Source organism: Lactuca sativa, chromosome 4 (assembly GCF_002870075.4).
Source record: "Lactuca sativa cultivar Salinas chromosome 4, Lsat_Salinas_v11, whole genome shotgun sequence".
In the NCBI taxonomy this organism is placed as follows: domain Eukaryota; kingdom Viridiplantae; phylum Streptophyta; class Magnoliopsida; order Asterales; family Asteraceae; genus Lactuca; species Lactuca sativa.
Genome location: NC_056626.2, coordinates 263,797,880 through 263,816,392, shown reverse-complemented (window position 1 = coordinate 263,816,392; position 18,513 = coordinate 263,797,880).

Here is an 18,513-nt window from a genome sequence, read left to right as displayed (position 1 = left end):
CCTGGAACTCCCTGAAGGCCAGTAAACGTGTCCCAATCAATGACACCATCTCAGAACGGAAAGAGCCCAAACGCTCCTCCAATACCTCCATGATACCTCCATGCAACGGGCAATTTCATATGAAATGAACTCCCATGTCTAATTATCCAACTGCCCAACTCCAGAACCTGAGCCTGAGCCTGAGCCTGAGCCCACACCGGAACCACCAACCGGTATGCCTCGAAGAGTCACCATACTAAAAACACACTTTTTAAACCATCAGAATACGCATATATATATATATATATATATATATATATATATATATATATATATATATATATATATATATATATATATATATATATCGAGGAGTCTCATACTCTACAAGCTCCCTGGATTTATCACAGTCCTCCTTGACTCGAGTGCGAATCCTCTGCTTCTAGTAGTACGGGCCCATACTACCTTCCACATCTATCCGTACTTTCCTTAAAGATTGCTTTGAATCCTCTAAGTCACTCTTTATCCACACAAATAATCGTTCACAAGACAAGGCTCCCGACACTAAATCTCTTCCTAGGTTTTCCTAGGGCAACCACCATGCCACTCTCCACCATCTGCTGCAGAAGGAAATCCTACTAGCACCCTCTAACTAGCTCACAAATATAATTGCATATCACTGACACTAGATAATTCTTTGAATGAAATGTCTCACACTACAACAGTTGGACTCAAACAAGAGTCGTGCAATAGAGTTAAAATCTAACCTTCTAAAATTATTTAGTTTCTGTAATATGTAACTTAGCCTATTCGCTTACTAGTTAGCTGAAGTGAGTGAGAAATCCTAAAAAGCACAAAGCTAGCAGCATTCAAGCAACGAGTATTCGAAATCAAGCATAACTTAATCATGCCATCCTATCACTGATTGACCAGTACTAGCATGCAAGTATACAAGCTCATAGAGTAGGCATAAAAAGGCATCTCTCCTAGCATTCTATCATGGAAATCTTGAGAAGATCTTTAGCCCTAACAAGCATGTGATTCACATATTCATAAATCAAAGCATATCATAATTCATCTATGGGTATTTTGGAGAAACTTACTTGAGCTCCGTTGATTGCATGCACCACAGCCTTTTCTTTTATTATAAACTCTTTTATAAAACATTTATTTTTGAATTTTTTTACCAAACCCTCAGTTTGAGTTCAAACATACCTGAGAGTAGGTCTAAATCCCTCAAACTAAAGCTCTGATACCAACTTGTAACGTCCCAAAAATTAAGACCAAAAAGCTTTGTTTTAAAATTTAATAAAACTGTAATCCAAAACATCATCATAAAACCAAAGTGGAAAAAAGTATATCAAATACATCATGAAACATCAGGGTAATCATAAAATACGGAACGAGGTGGTGTGTGCACTATAATCATCCTGGGCTCTTCCCTTTCAAACCGGAAGTACCTGAAACATAAACTGAAAAACAGTAAGCACAAAGCTTAGTGAGTTCCCCAAAATACTACATACCATACATAATAAACATATAATGGGCCCTGCCCGGCATCAAGTCCTGCTCGGTATACAAATCTGTCAGTAATCAGGCCCCGCTCAGTATAAATATAAACATATAAATACATAATCATACAACGCATGCAATAATCACAAAGATAATAGCATACAGAATAGTCATCAGTCCCCGCCCGACAAACATACAACTACATAACACATGCAAGAGTCACAAATAAATCTAGCATCCTAACATAATAAACCATGGGACGACATTGGTGCCTTCAACCTACTAAACACAATGAGGAAACTCACCTCTAGCTGCTGAATCAATCGATTGAATCTCTAACCTCTGGCCCGGAAAATCCCTGAGTTATCAAAATCAATAACAACCAATTATTAACTGGATTCCGACCCAACACCAAAATTCTAATCTATTTGGCCCATAACCAGGGTAAAAGACCAATTTACCCTTTATCTAACTCGGACCAAAGCCAAAGCCCAACTCAACTATTTGAAAAGCCTAAGTTCTAAAGAGCAATTTATGGCCCAATCTTCCAAATTGGGCCCAAAACACATCATAGGCCTAATATCCAAGGAAACCCAACATGCTAGCCCCAAGCCCAAAATAGAGTTCTAATGGCCCAACCAGGCCCAAACTTACAAACTTAAACTATGGCCCAATACTGAGGATATCAAACCTAAAAGCCCATCTACTGAGTACGCGGGGCGTACTCAGCTCGTACGCTTAACGTAATCCATCTGGGTTAGTACGCGCAGTGTCACAACTTGCATTTTTGCTAGGAAGTTCTATTCTCATGAAACCATTGTCTATTGTAAGGCTTGTACTCTAAGTGAATACTACACTCTATGCTTGTTCAAATTCATCTCATATGTGCAAGTAAGGGTTGGAAAACCCTAGAAATCCCGACTCAAGTTCATTATGGACTAGGATTCTCTTATTGGGCCTAAGGGACCAATAAATCATCAATTCATCAAATCTATAACATTTGGACCATTTGGGCCTAGAATGATTCATTCTAACCCTAATAGGCCTTATTGTGCCGTAAAAATAACTCCAATTAACCTTAATGGACGTTAGAACCCATTTTTTTATACTATTGGGCCGTGAGATACACTTGAGGGCCTAATGGGCCGAAACATATGTATTGGGCTTCACCAAAATCGAGCAAAGCCAAGAGTGGGCCAAAATAATTCAATTTCATCCATCTTAAGCCCAATTAAGCTCAATTATCAGCCCAATGAGGAAACGAAAAGAGATTAATGAATGATTCTATTAAACATGACACCTAAGTATTATATGAAGGTAATCTATGCATTACCTCTCATATCTCCATGCCAAACCCTTCATGTAATGACCAATGATCCTACTTCTCCCATTCTCCTTAAATCTCGGCTATGAGATCAAAAGATCATCACCACACTCATTCTTGTATACAAAAATCTCTTAAAGAAGCTCCCAAGAACTCCTACATTTTCCTTTAAATTTTCGAGCTTGGTGGGTGCTTTCAAGAGGATTCTTCATCAATATCACCATCTTTGGTAAGTTTTTACTTAGATCTATGATTTAACTTCTTGATCTCTTCAAAAATCCCTTCTTAACTCATGCCATTTCGTGATCTTGCTTCCTAGAACCCTCTAAGTTCGAAAACTTCTTCAAGGAACTTGCTAGGGCCGAGATCTTCACCTTATTCCTCATCAAAACCGAAAACTTCAAAGCCAAGTGAGTTCATACCCCCTATTTTCGATTTTTACTTTGTTTTGGGGGAGAATACAAGTTGTGTTGTGTAGATCTATGTGTGTATGCATGATTATGTGTGTTTTCTTGAACCATTTGGTGATTATGTGTTGTTTACTTCATAAACCTAAGAATATGTTAAGAACATGAAGTTTATCACTTGGATCTTCATGAACACCTTGAGAAAAGTATGTGTTATCACATATAATACATGTAAACTAGTATATGTGGGATTTATACACTTAAAATAGCAAAAATGAGTGTTGTGTTCAAAGATCTATAAACTAAACTCAAAATTCAGCCTTTGACAGAAAAGTTTTGGTCCAATCTTGAACTGTTTTGACCACCTTAATGATAATATTTTTCAAAACTATTTTACATGCTCAGTGTTCAGGTTTATACCTTTAAAATGACTACTCTCACGTTTTCATACGATTTTTCTACAATTTCTGGTGAATTTTTCAAAACTGCCTATCATATTTGAAATAATTTCGGACCAACCTGTGAAGGTGAGTAATTTTACACTAATTCGAGGTCATCAAAAATTATGAGAAAACTTGTGAACAAAGTATACAAAATTTCCAAACTTCCAGATTTTACGGATCTAATTTTCGAATTACCATGATTTTTCTACGAATTTTCCAACAATTAGGTCAGAAAAGCCCAAAACCAGAAAAATGTGTATTTTCACAAAAATCAAGCCAAAAATGATATTTTTGACAAAAATGGGTTTAAAATGTTATTTTTACCACAAACTAGTCATCAACACAAGTTTTGAACAAAATGGAGACTAAAGTGTTATTCTTACGAAAATTGGGCCTTAATTGTAAATTTTTGGCTTCATAGGCCAAGAACGTCATTTTTACAAAAAGGTGAGCTTTTATGCTATTTTAGTGAATACTCGAACCAAAACCAACGATAAACTAACAAACGGATTAATTTGATCATTTTCTAGGTTGTTGGGCCTTAGTGGCCCATTTATATGTTTGATAGGTCTTGTATATTATTTATATGTTTATTGGCCTCATTGACCCATTAACATGTGCGACGGACCTTGGATACTATTTGTGTGCTATTTGGGCCTGTAAATACCTTACATGTGAAATGGGCCTTAGTTGTCCTTTCATATATACTTCGGGCCCATGTTATATAAGCTCGTTCCAGTTGGGCCTTGAAATGATTTACATGTTTAGCGATGCCTTAGTGATTCACTTACATGGTTCATTGGGCTTGGAATGAGTTTATACTTTTCTTCGCGTAAATTCGATTAAGGATCTAGTGAGTTTTTTCGGTTGACACCTATTAAGTGTACGATCGTAGCCTATAGTTATAACTAGAGTCTCTTGGAGGGAGAGCAGGGATTTGTGTATAGATCTATACGGGGATGACACCGCACACCTGAGCTGTTCGCTACAATTAGACTAACTCAGTCTAGGGTGACGAAAACCTTATAATCAAAACCGGCGTCCAACAACGCCAAGATAGGCGAAATTGTCATTATTTAGTATGGTTATGACAGCTCATTTAGAGGAATTAACGTTATGAAGTTTACGGAAGACCATTCTCTTTTCTCTTGGATTACTCGGAAACATACTCATACTGGTACTCAACCTCGGGGGTTGGTATGGCAGCTTTCTCTTTTACAGACAACATCGGGTTATCTGGGAACATTCTCTTTACATGCTCTTTACATCCTCTCTACATTCTCTTTACCCTTTTAGTCAAATAAACAATAACATACATGCATTAATACAAGCTCTGACACAAACATACTAAACAGTTTGCAGAAAATATAGGATTTTCTGGTGGTTTCAAAGAATACAAATCATTTTCACAAACATGCTTATGAACTCACCAACATTTTTATGTTGACCGTTTTCAAAATAACTTGTATTCTCAGGAAACCGTTGAAGCAGGATGAACAAAACAACCTAATGGATATTGTGTTATATTTTGTTTCATCGTACTCTGACTATTTAGGCATGTAATATTCAAATACAATACTCGATGTAAACAATGAATGTTGTTATATTACATGTGTGATGATGATGATCTTATGTTTCATTTAGATTCACTGTAATGATATTTCAAGATGAAGTCACGCACAAGCCCCCGGACGTTTCTGTCGTCTAGTTCGGGGGTGTGACTCGCAGTGTACCAGCTGGATATGCCCAACGTACACCCAGTGTGCCAACTTACCTTATTAAGTACTTAAATCATTAAGCCATTTCTCCAAACTCTCAGATATGTCCCTTAAGGATGACTTATCACATAAAGTTGGCAACTTTACACTCATTCATGGCTTAATGGAATTCAAAAGCTCAAAAAGAGCTTAAAAATATCTTAATACATGCATGGATCAAAATACTCCATAAAGTTGACATTTTTTTATGAATATGGGGACTGAATGGAGCTAATATCTAGCATGCATTTCTTGTGGAGTAGATCAAAAGCTCACCTTTAACATACAAGGTTCAAAAGTGCACAAAATACACCATAAACTAGATCTAACTATATGATCATCAAGGTGTGAGATTTTTACCTCAAAAAGCTTGCAAATGAGAAGGTGATCCTAGAACTACAAGCCCAAGCTACTCCTACAAGTGTTCCTCCTCTTCTTCTCCTTCATAAACTACCAACAAACACTCTTTCAAGCTCAAAACTCACCAAATCACTTTGGGGTTTCGATTTCAGGATAAGGGGAGGTGGATGTTTGTCTAAAATATCCAAGAGATGAGTTTAGTTTGTTTAAATAGGGCACAAACCCCAAAAATTAAGGTTTATCCCAGCCTTACGTACGCCATGCGTACTCCATGTATACCCTATGTACGAGGGTGGAACCAATGATCATCAGGATGGCTAGTACGATAAGCGTACTCATTGAGTACGCCCTATGTACTAACCAAGGGACCAAATTGAAAGGAATTTGCATCAAAGGGTTAAAAAGGAAACTTACCAAAATTTGAGTGTTACATCTACCCTATAAGAATTTCCCTTTGAGAGTTCATTCATGAATGATCATGCCAGAAATTTAACGAGACGTTGAGAAGAAATTGTGAGGCAGATAGATCCCATGAAAACGGTTGAAAACATGCATCATAGAAACACACAATTTTCTTGTTGAACATAAGAATCAACGAACCAATTTTTAGATGAACTTGATCTAGTCAGCTAGATCTGTAATATTGGTTTCAATACATCAGCAATGCATCATCATCGTAAAGAAAAACTGATGAATAAATCCTTCTTCCTTCTATATTTGTTATCAAGAAAATGGTTTATGTAAAGCTTTGTCATTCCAACTGTACATACTTGGACCAAGCTACCCCACGTAAACTCATGTGACTAGCCATAAGTTGTCTTAATATGAACATCCTATGCTTTCTAGATGATAGTTATTACATTCATCCTTTTCAGAATTTGACTGACATACCCATGTGTAGTATTTGTGTATTGTTGTAGACCACCCATGAAAAAGGAACCCATGTTTTTTTGTTGCCAACTTGATTGCTCATAACACCACTCTGATTGCTTTTTGACCACATGCCATGTTCTCTTATATTCTTTTCATCACGTGAAGATTTGTAAAAGAAAAGTCTAGTTCTTGGCATTGACATCTTATGCATGCCTGGCAATGGCTATTTCTTAATAGAGTAAGCGATGCAAACAAGTAGCTAGAGATATAGAATTTGACTTTTCTTAGTATCATGATGTTATGATACATAGCCTTGTAGCTACCTACTTTTCCATGAGAGGGAGAACTTTAAAATGCCTTGAACAATATCAGTGAAAAAGTCTTCAAGTGGAGGATCAACGTAAGATGACACTGCCATGTAACAATAATAAACAAAAGTACTTGAATTTCTTTGACTATCTCATTAGTCTGACTATATCAGTTATGAGATCTGCAAAACAATTTATTGTCCCATAAGACTTGAAGTGTAGGACCAAACTACCGTTTCTTATAGACATGTACCTGCAACATTAAAGCCTGGACAAACAAGAACTTTTGACAACTACTTTCTTGAAATGTATAATTCAGACCATAATAGACCTTCACAGGAGACCTGTCACCTTGGTAAACATACTCGTCTTTGTAACATCTCGGTTTCCAGGTATGAAATTTATTATTTTTAAAAGTCAAGTTTTCTTCGGAACTCGTCAAGTTGATGGCCACAACTCGATGTGTTAAAGAGCTTTTGGACGCGAATCTTTTTGGACCAACTCAACGAGTCGGAGATGAAAACTTGACGAGTTGGTGGCTGATCATGCAACCCTAATTTTTAAGGTGTTGCACCCTATTTAAAGGCCTTAAGTCCCATGAATGGCCTCCCTATTTGCTTCCTCTGTCCAGAAACCCTAATTTTCCTGCATCCTCTCCCAAGTTGAGTACATGAGCATGAAAAGTTGGTCCTTTTGGTCTTATATTAAAGTAACTTGAGGTTGGAAGTGTCTAGATTGAAGGGGAAGGCTTCTGATACATAAAATCTTTGAGTATATTAGTTCTTTTGAGATAAAAAGTCAACAACTTGCTTATCTATTGCTAAGACCTCTTCCTTGAAACTTTATTGTCATATTTGGCTCACTTTTGGGATTGTTCATGGGTTGAGTATTTCATTAAGTTAACACTTCAGATCTGGACGCTTTGTGGCCTCATTAGACTTAAAGTTTCAAGCTTTATCAAGTTCTAGGCCTCCATCATGCTTTAGGTCCCTTATTAAGCCTTCTTGAGTTTTGGAGTCTCTTTGTGGCATGCATGGACGTAAAGTTAGAACTTTACATGGTTTTCCAGCTCTTGGGTATACGATCTCCATTTTAAAGTGTTAGACTTGATGAAAAAGGACTGAATGTGTTAAGCTGTGAAAACTCGACGAGTTTTCCAGCCAACTCAGCGAGTTGGCTAGGGTTTTCCCAATTCTCTGAATACTGTAAGAACTCGACGAGTGCACTCAACGAGTTGGGTCAACACGGACTGTTGACCTTGACTTTGATAATGGATGGCAAAGTTTGACATTTGAGAGCATTCTGGGTATTTCGGCGTTTGATGGAACTGGTCACATGGTGGTTATAGGCATTTGAGTTAGGAGCTGAGACTTGGCAGTTGGATCTTATCAGTCAGCGTTGCTAGTAAGGTGAGTTTTCCTCGCTATACTTATTGGGTGTAAGGCACTAAGGCCGACCCATTGGATTGTTACCTTGGTTATTGTCTGATGCTATGTGTAGGGATCTGTTATATTTGTATTCCGATTATAGAATAATGATATGCTTAGTGATATGTTAGATCTGTTTGACTGACTGTACCTGCTAGCTAGTACTTGATATGATATCTATTATTATGTTATGTGTAGTTGAGTTGAGGTGGTCCTGCTTTGTGCTGAAGGCCAACAGACCCAGGGCGTCCCAAATAGACTGAAGGCCGAAGGTGGTGTACCAATCAGACTGAAGGCCCAGAGAGTGTACCAGTTAGACTGAAGGCCAGTGGGGCGTTCTAGTCAGGCTGAAGGCTCTATATGCATGTTGTTTATTGTATTGTTCTGGTTTTTTTATGTGCTGGTATTTTGGGGGAAACTCACTAAGCTTTGGTTTACAGTTTTGGGTTATGTTTTAGGTACTTCTAAGGATCGTGGGAAGGCGAAGGCGTGACCGTGCAACTCCTCATGTTTTTATTTCATGATTTTGAGATTTCTCTGATGTTGAACTTATTTTGGAAACAATTTGTAATAAATGATGGTTTTGTGATTATTTAACAATTTCATATTTTGAAGAATTTTTCGAATTTTACAGTCTTATTCTCGAAGATAGCATCAAGGAACAAAAACCTAATAGGTTTCGCGACCCCATTTTGAAACCATTAAATCAAGCCATTAATCTTGAACCTTGTTGTGTTACAGATTTTGTTTGAGACTTGATCCTACTTGGACAATGAAAACTCCATGATGATTCCTTGAAGAGACCAAATGGTTATGAGATCCTCCTTTTTTTATTTATAAAAAACTAATTAAATAACAATTAGAAAAACATGATATTATATATATATATATATATATATATATATATATATATATATATATATATATATATATATATATATATATATTATTTTAATAAATTAAACAATCTAAAAGATTTATTTATTTTACAAAGAGAGAAAGACTACAAAAATATGAGCTTGACAATTTTGGAGTATTTCTTAACAAGTGGTTTTAGGAACCCAAATAAATTTTGGTGGTTGTACGTACCGTTCCTTTTTGAAATGTCTCTGATCAAAAGAAAGACCATTAGCTTCAGCTTTCTGAAATCTTCCTTCTTCTTCCTTAGAGGATTTTGATTAAGGAACTCCTTTCTCACTTCATTTGTTGGTTTTGTTTCAGGCTCAAAAGATGAGTTATTGATAACCCAAACTTGCTTCAATTTTCTAGATTCTGGAGATGTCGTCTTTGGAAACCAAGTCTTCTTTGGTCTTGAGTGCTTATACTTCTTTTTATTTGAGTAATTTGCTCTACAAAAAGAATTGTTAAAACAAGAACATACATAAGAAAACTTACCAACAAAAGATCTTTTGATGTTTCAAGATGGAGATGAAGCATGAGTCTTGACAAGATGAGATGGAGTCTTCACAGCTTGAAATGGAGTGGTAGTGCGAACTTTCTCAGCTTTAAGCTTGTCAGCGTGAGGCTTGTTGGTGCAAGAGTTAATGTGATATTCATCAGGGTGAAACAAGAGGGTAGATTTGTTAAAGGTGCAATGACAACACCGCAAGGGCTTGGAATGGACCTGGGAGCCGGAGGATGAGATGAGGGAGCAAGGACGTGTAGGAGGAGAGTAGATCCAGAAGTTGAGCTTCATTTCTGGTTCATGTAAGGTATAAAGCTCCTATCTTGTCTATAGTATGGTTATATGTGGTTTTAGGATGTTTTATCCATATTTTTGTCCAAGAATGTTGGTCTTTAGGACTTGGACGTCCCATGCAGGCAACCCTTTCAGATCTAGGGTCTTTAGGGGACTTCTTGGCATAAAGGTGCCAACTTTATGGCCATAGAAGTCCCATACAACTTGTGGACCTTGTTTTTGGGCTTTTGAGCCAAGTAGTCTATGCATGCAAGTAAAGATAGGAACTTTACGTGACCAAACTGTCCCTAGAGTCCAGATCTATGACCCTATGGCTTATCTTGAAGTTTTAATGGTTTTTGAAGTTGGAACTAAGCTATTTTAAGCTAGGGTTAGGGCTCATTTCTTCTAGGATGGGTCTTAATAGGTAAAGTCGGAAACTTTACCCTCCTAGATGTGTATTCGGCCCAGATCTTGAATATGGAACTTAGATTCAAAGAATAATGGCTTAATACATTAAGAAAGCTTAACAAACTGAGGAACTCGACGAGTTGGGTTGTAATGTCCCGATTCTGTAAAAAGGAAGAACTCGACGAGTTCAACGATTGACTCGACGAGTTGATTGGAGAAGTCCCAATTCTGTTAATAGGAGGAACTCGACGAGTTCGTGAAAGAACTCGACGAGTTGGATAGCGATTTTAGGGTTTTATGATTTATGGAACTTGGCAAGTTGAAGGGCCAACTCAGCGAGTTGAGTCAACTCGGAATGTTGACTTTGACCAGAATGTTGACTTTGACTATGACCAAACATGACCCTTAAGGGGTCATGAGTATGGAAGGGTAATTAAAGGAAATATTTTATGTGTAGGAATTTGAGTGGGGTTGATTTCAGAGCCGAGGACAATTCAGTTAGTTTACATCATTTGAGGTGAGTTACCTTCCAGTAGAAGTGGGTCAAAGGCACTAATGTTGGCCTACTAGTAGTTGATTATAGTTGAGATGCTTGTCTTTGTGATAATTGTATGGTATGTCACTATTTGTTATGCTTATTGTGATAGTATGCTATGATATTATGTGATAGTGGTAAGAGGGGTAAGATAAACCTTATTACCGGTCGAAAGGACCGAAGGGGTAGGCCAGCACCCAGATATGTTAGGCAGTATGTGACTTATGTGTTTACGTAATAGGATGATATGTGCTAGTGGTAGGGTGAAATAGTCCCTGTTGCTGGTTGAAAGAGACCGAAGGGGTAGGCCAACACTCAGATATTCTAGGTAGTTACCGGTTGAAAGAAACCGAAGGGGTAGGCCAGCTCCCAGATATGCTAGGCAGTTACCGGCTAAAAGAGACTGAAGGGGTAGGTGAGCACCCAGATATGCTAGGTAGTATGTTATTGTATGGTATGTGTTATGATGGGGGAACTCAATAAGCTTTGTGCTTACAGTTTTCAGTTTTGGTTTCAGGTACTTCCTCTTCGAAGGGAAAGGAGCTGGCATGATCGCAACGCATCACACTACATTTTCCGCACAAGAGATCTTTGGGATTTATACTCTGATGTTGTTTTATCATGACATGTTTTGACTATCGATACATGAGTTTTGATATGAGTTGATACTGTGGATGTTTTCAAACAAATGGTTTTGTAATTATTTAATTTAAAATGAAATTTTTGGTCTTAAATTTTGGGATGTTACACAAGGCGCCGTACCGATTGGCACCACCTAAAATGCAAGAGCTGTCATCTCAGCTGCAAGAGCTGCTAGGCAAGCAATTCATCCATCTGAGCAGTTCTCCGTGGGGAGCGTCGATTATATTTGTCAGGAAGAAAGATGGTTCGCACCGGATGTGCATCGATTATAGGGAGCTGAACAAGTTAATGGTGAAGAACCATTATCCCTTTCCATGAATTCATGATCTATTTGATCAGTTGTAGGGAGAATCTTGGTTCTCCAAGATTGATCAAAGGTCTGGGTACCATCAGGTTAGGGTGAGGGAGGAGGACGTGGATAAGACCGCATTCCGGACCCGTTATAAACATTACGAGTTTGTGGTGATGCCATTCGGGCTCACCAATGCGCATGTGATATTTATGGATTTGATGAATCGGGTATGCAGGCCGATGCTCGATCGCTCAGTTATCGTGTTTATTGATGATATATTGGTGTATTCCAAGACCATAGAGCAGCACAAGTGTAACATCCCGACTCCCAGGTATAAAATTTAAAGTTTATAGTCATGTTCTTAGACTTACTCAACGAGTTGGATGCCCTAACTCGTCGTGTAGAAACGATTCAGACCGTGTGCATTTAAGGGGTCTACTCGACGAGTTGGAGTACCCCAACTCGACGAGTAGGAGCTGGAAAATGAAACCCTAATTTCTAGGGTTTTGCACCCTATTTAAAGGGTCATTAGCCTCCCTCAGCCTCCTTTACCGCCCCCTTGAGCTCAGAAAACCCTAATATCGCCTACTCTTTGTTTTTGTGTGTTAAGAAGCTTAGAATGTGGATCTTGCAAAGTGAACTTGAAGTTTAAGGAGCTTGAAGCAAGGATGAGCTTGTGGATCTATTTCTACTTCATCTTGGCATCATCTTGAAGGTAACAAGTCGTTACCTTGACTTCTCTCTAGCTAGATCTCTTCATGCATAGGTTTAGGGCCATTTTAGCATATTTGTGGATCATTTCGGGTATTGGGCATGATCTGAAGTTGTAACTTCATATCTGAACTCCTCTAAGTCCTATAGTTATAAAGTTATCAAATTTAGCAAGCTTTGGCCCTTCTCTTTGGGTTAAAACTTTCCCTTAGCTTGGCTTTGGCATTTAGGACCATGCATGTACGTAAAGTTTGCAACTTTATGTGGAAACCATGACCTAGGAGGTTAGATCTGCAAATTGGACCTTTGGGTAGCTTAAAATCGTCTGAATGAGAAATGGAATGAAGGGACTCGACGAGTTGCATGGTCAACTCGACGAGTCGGATGAAGATTGGCCGTGGTGTGTTTCTGCATGGACTCGGTGAGTCAGTGAGACGACTCGACAAGTCAGTTTGGGTTTTCCCAACTTTTAGACATGCATGGACTCGACGAGTTCTCTGGAACCTCGGCAAGTCAACTAGGGTTTTGGCAATTTCACGAGTTCTGGAAGGACTCGACGAGTCATTGAGCTGCACTCGACGAGTTGGGTTAACATAGACTGTTGACCTTGACCGTTGACTTTGACTTTGACCAAGGGTTGACCAGTTTGACTTCTAGGGGTATTTTAGTAATTTAGGAATTTATGGAAGTGGATCATTAGTGGATGTAGGTGTTGGAGTTAGAGCTGTATTTGGAGGAATTTGACATTATCACTCGGAGCTACGTGTGAGGTGAGTTGTCCTCACAATACTAATAGGGTCGAAGGCACCAATGCCGACCCTTTTCAGAAATGTATTCGGGTTAATTGCATGATATGCTTATTGATTTACATCCTAGTAGTTAGGATGGTGATATGCTTGGTGACCTGGTTAGGTCGGTATCTTGGTATATAGGATAATGCTATGTTATTGACTGGTTAGGTCGGTATCATGGTTATAGGATGTTTCTATGATTAGTGATCTGTTAGATCGGTTTGACTATTATGTACATGCTAGCGTATGATAGTATGTGCACATGATTGTTTGATTGGGGTTAGGTTGAGACGGACCTGCTTTGTGCTGAAGGCCAACTACCCTGGGCGAACCGGATAGACTACAGACCTGGGAGGGCATATTAGTTAGGCCGAAGGCCCGACGAGTGGTTCGGATATGCTGAAGGCCCTGAGAGGCGGTCCAAACGTGCCAAAGGCTCGGAGAGCAGTCCAGATAGACTGAAGGCCTGGGAGGCGGTCCAGTCAGGATGATGGCTCATTATGCATGTTGTTTGTATATATGATATGATTATGATTGTATGGCGTTGGTATTTTGGGGTAACTCACTAAGCTTCGGGCTTACAGTTGTTGATTTTGTTTCACGTAATTCTAATGATCACAGAAAGGCGAAGGTGTGATCGTGCACCTCCTTATGTTTTTATGACTTGATTCTGGGATACTCTGGCATTAAACCATTTTTAAAAAAATGTTTGTAATAATTATCAGTTTTTGAATGATTTAAAAAGTTTTAAATTGGCTTGAATTTTATGGATGTTACAATAAGGAGCACCTTCACGATCTCCAAGAGGTTTTGAGGCAAGAACAACTTTATGCTAAGTTCTTAAAGTACGAGTTTTGGTTGCAAGAGGTTCAGTTCCTTGGAAACCTAGTTAACCAAGATGGGATTTTGGTCGATCCGGCCAAAATCGAGGCAGTGAAGCATTGGGAGGTTCCGAAGTCTCCCTCGAATATCAAGAGTTTTCTGGGTTTGGCAGGGTAGAACCAAAGATTTATTTAGGATTTCTCCAAGATTGCGGTACCCCTCACTCGTCTGATGAGGAAGGGGATGGATTTCCGGTCGGGGCCTGAGCAGCAGCCGGCGTTTGAGACCTAGGGGTGGCAACTCTCGACCCAACCCGTAACCCGACACGAAAATAAGCGGGTTAGGGTTGAGATTTCTGACCCGCCAACCCGTCAACCCGCCAACCCGTTTATTTAATGGGTTAGGTTGGGTTACCTGTTTGGGTTCGCGGGTCAACCCGCCAACCCGACTAATATATTTAATTATCTATTTCTTTTAATTTTTAACAATCTAACATCATATTATACTATTAGTTTCTATTTATCATATCCTTAACACTTAATTTGGTATTCGTTCGTAATTTCGTATATCATCAGCCATATGTTTGGGCAATGTGGCATTGTGTTGTGGGCTACTGTTGGGCTTGTGTCTCATGATCCCGTCATCCATCTTTGACCTTGACTCCTTGAGTGTTGACTGTTGAGTCCTTGTGCAGCCAGCCATTACGTATTTGCGTGCCTTAATAAAAAAAATTGTTCCTCACCCGCTCCAGTCTCCACATTCACGAACGATCGAATGAAGGATAAAGATTAAGGAGTTAAGGACCGATCTTCGAAGGAAGCAACATCACGAACTCATGATTTAATCACTCATCGGGCCAATCCTCACCCGCTCCTCATCCGCTCATCGCTATTTGCACTCACTCTTGTCAGCTTTGACGTTTTCGACCCACCTTCCTTTCTCTCTACGGCAAGTAACAATCTACACTCTATAGTATGTTTGAACAATTGCACTTTTTCGTGAATGTTTTGATTTTTAGAGTTTTATTTGGATGTTTATGACTTTATGTTTAATATTTATTTTGGATGTTTATGAATTTATGTTTAATGTTTATGACTTTTAGACTTCATTTTATTTGGATTTTTCAATTTCATCTTAAAATGTGTTGCTTATTAAATGGGTTATACGTGTTGGGTTCGAACCACCATGTGAACTCGCCAACCCATATATATATACGGGTTATATGGGTTGGGTTGGGTTGATGTTTCCAACCCGTCAACCCGTGACCCGACAACCCGCCAACCCATATATTATATGGGTTGGGTTGAGTTTCTGAATTTCAACCCGCCAACCCGCCAACCCGTGACCCGCCAACCCGAACCCAACCCAATTGCCAGGCCTATTGAGACCCTTCGACAAAGAAATTTCGAGGCCCCAGTTTTAACCCTCTATGAGGGAACGAGGATTTTGTGGTTTTTTGTGATGCGTCAATCACCAGGTTAGGGTCAGTCCTCATGCAGCGAGGATGGGTGATAGCTTATGCTTCGTGGTAGCTGAAGTCGCATGAGACGAGATATACCACGCACGATCTTGAGTTGGGGGCGGTGGTTTTCACCCTCTAGATTTGGAGGCATTACCTTTATGGGGTCCTTTATACTATCTACATGTATCAGAAGAGTTTAAGGTATATCATGGATCAACAGAACCTGAACACGAGGCAACACAGGTGGCCGGACGTAGTCAAGGATTATGACTACAAGATCCTTTACCATCCGGGTAAAGTGAATGTGGTGGCAGATGCCCTGAGCTGCAAGTCGGATGGATCTTCTGTTCCGGTGACATGTATGAGGATATATGTGGATTCTCCACTTGTGATTTTGATTAGGGAGGCTCAGACTAAGGGTGTCCGAGAGGAAAATTGGAAGACTAAGAGGATCAGGGGTGAGATTACCATATTTCTTCCGGGCAGTCGTGGGTTGTTGACCCGTTGCAGTCGGGTATGGGTTCCTGTGTCCGGTGGGGTCAGACAGATTGTGTTGGAGGAGGCTCATAAGTCCTGGTTCTCTATCCATTCGAGGGCCACCAAGATGTATCGGGATCTGAGATCTAGTTATTGGTGGCCATGCATGAAAAAGGAGATCGCCTGGTACGTTGAGAAGTGCTTGACTTGTAGAATGGTCAAGGCCAAGCATCAGAGGCCGCATGGCAAGCTGTAGCCTCTGGAGGTTCCCATGTGTAAATGGGAGTAGATATCGATGGACTTCATCACCAAGTTGCCGAAGACGACAAAGGATTTTGATGCTATTTTTGTCATCGTGGATCGATTCACCAAGGAGTGCCCATTTTTGGCAATTCGGGAGAGCTTGTCGGTCGAGAAGTTGGCCAATGTGTATATTCGCGAGATCGTTGCTCGCCATGGGTTTCCAGTCTCTATTGTTTCAAACCATGATGTTCGGTTCACCTCCCGTTTCTGGTAGAAGTTCCACAAGGAACTGGGCACGAGGCTGCACTTTAGCATAATTGATCATCTGCAGACCGACGACCAGAGCGAGCAGACCATTCAGACTCTCGAGGAAATGTTATGAGCCTGCATCATTGATTTTGGTGGGAGATGGGACTCCTACCTACCTCTTGCAGAGTTCTCCTACAACAACAATTTTCACTCCATTATTGGTGCTCAGCCTTTTGAGCTTTTGTATGGGCGGAGATGTCGTACCCCAATCTGTTGGGGGGAGGTTGGTCACAGGGTCATGGGTCGGACCGAGGTGGTTCTGCATACTACAGAGATGATTCAGCAGATTAGGCAGAGATTATAGACTACTTAGAGTTGTAAGAAGAGTTATGTTGACTGGCGCCAATCTGAGTTGGAGTTTAAGGTAGATGACATGGTGTTACTAAAGGTCTCACCTTGGAAAAGTGTGATTCGCTTCAGGAAGAGGGGGAAGTTAGGTCCCCAATTTATTGGACCATTCCGGGTTATTTCCAGGGTTGGCGAGGTTGCTTATAGATTGGATCTTCCGGAGGATCTCAGTCAGATTCATAACACTTTCCACGTCTCGCAGTTGCGGAAGTGCGTTTTAGACGAGGATGCAATCGTATCATTGGATGATATTCAGGTTGATGAGCGCCTGAACTATGTCAAGAGGACGGTAGCTATTCTAGAAAGGAAGGTAAAGGTTCTATGTAGCAAGGAGGTAACTTTGGTAAATGTATAGTGGCAGCATCGGAGGGATCCGAGTGGACCTGGGAGCCGGAGGCTGAGATGCAAGAGCATTATCCGAATTTGTTCATCGCAGCAGGCTTCGAGGACGAAGCCTAGTTCAAGTGGGGGAGAGTTGTAACATCCTAGTTTCTAGGTATGAGATTTATTACTTTTAGAAGTCAAGTTTTCTTTGGAACTCATCGAGTTGATGGCCTCAACTCGGCGTGTTGAAGAGCTTTGGGTCGCGAATCCTTTTGGACCAACTCGACGAGTTGGAGAGGCAAACTCGACGAGTTGGTGGCTGATTATGAAACCCTAATTTTTAGGGTGTTACACCCCATTTAAAGTCCTTAAGTCCCATGAATGGCCTCCCTATTTGCTTCCTCTGTCCAGAAACCCTAATATTCGTGCATCCTCTCCCAAGCTAAGTGTATGAGCTTGAAGAGTTGGTTTTTTGTGTTATCTTGAAGGAACTTGAGGTTGGAAGTGTCTAGATTGATGGGAAGGCTTCAGATCCAGAAACTCTTTGAGTATTGTAGTTCTTTTGAGGTAAAAAGTCGAAAACTTGCTTATCAATTTCTTAGACCTCTTCCTTGGAAGTTTATTGTCATATTTGGCTCATTTTTGGGATTGTTCATGGTTTGAGTATTTCATAAAATTATTACTTCATATCTGGACATTTTGTGGCCTCATTGGACTTAAAGTTTCAAGCGTTAACAAGTTCTAGGCCTACTTCATGCTTTAGGTCCCTTATTAAGCCTTCATTGAGTTTTAGATCCTCTTTGTGACACACATGGATGTAAAGTTAGCAACTTTATGTGGTTTTCAAGCTCTTGGGTATCACATCTCCATTTTAAAGCATTAGACTTGATGAAAAATGACTGAATGTGTTAAGCTAGGAAAACTTGACGAGTTTTCCAGCCAACTCAGCGAGTTGGCTAGGGTTTTCCTGATTCATTGAATAATGTAAGAACTCGACGAGTTGGTAGTTGCACTCGACAAGTTGGGTCAACATGGACTGTTTACCTTGACTTTAACCATGGTTGACCAAGTTTTACTT